Source organism: Gekko japonicus, unplaced genomic scaffold (genome assembly GCF_001447785.1).
Source record: "Gekko japonicus isolate JY-2015 unplaced genomic scaffold, Gekko_japonicus_V1.1 scaffold66, whole genome shotgun sequence".
Classification (NCBI taxonomy): Eukaryota; Metazoa; Chordata; class Lepidosauria; order Squamata; family Gekkonidae; genus Gekko; species Gekko japonicus.
Window position 1 is genome coordinate 1,767,338 of NW_015163605.1, and position 801 is coordinate 1,768,138.

Below are 801 nucleotides of genomic sequence, written 5' to 3' on the forward strand. Positions count from 1 at the left end.
GGGCGAATACCTGGAGAAGCCCTGAAGGGTCCCCCCCCTTCTGTGTGGGGAACGCCCCTCCCGAGAGCCAAGGCGAGGCCTTCTCAGAGAGCGGAGGAGAGACCCCAGGAACCCTCTCTGGCGCCCCCCCCCCAGGCTGGTCTCACAGCCCCGTCGGGTTCGGCAAAGCGGAGGGCCAAACGCGCCCAGGCGCCACCAGCCCCACGAAGGCGGCGTTCAAGAGGATTAGAGAGGGCGCGCGCGGATGCCTGTGCGTCCCCGCCGCGCCACCCGCCCCCTCTCCTTGCAGTTGCCGAACGACCACCTTCCGATGGACTCTGGGCGTTCGTGCTCCAGCAGAAGCCCGGCAGCCCTTTGGCGGGGGGTGGGGTGGGGAGCTCTTCCCCTCCGAGCGCGGGCTGGCCGACGGCCTTCCAGCCCTCCCCTCCCACCCACCCACCCCGCTCCCGGCTGTGTGGTTATGTCATCCCGCCGCCTCCTGCCCGCGCCACACGCGCACACGCCGGGTCCTTTTCGGGTTGCCCGCCGAATGTCTGTCTGAATCGTCTCGACGGAAGCTCTTAGCCGCCGCCGCCCTCTTCGTCCATCCCTCCCTCCCTCCACCTGCCGCCCCCACCGCTCCCGTCGCACACCTCCATAACCGGGGCCACTAGGGACAGAGAGTCCCCCGGGGCGTCCACCCAAGGATAGCATCCAAGGCTCCCTTGACCACTGCTTGGCAGGCGTCCTGGAGAGAAGGAAGAGCGCGGCCATGAAGAAGCACCACGCGCCCCCCCCCGAAAGCACCCGTGGAACCTCCCT

At 69.3% G+C, this 801-nt stretch overlaps 1 protein-coding gene across 1 annotated transcript in view; it reads right to left on the bottom strand.

Annotated features, from left to right (window-relative positions):
• Window positions 1–801, bottom strand: part of GAD1 (glutamate decarboxylase 1) — a 72,217-nt gene that overhangs the window by 70,820 nt on the left and 596 nt on the right. The window lies entirely within an intron of this gene.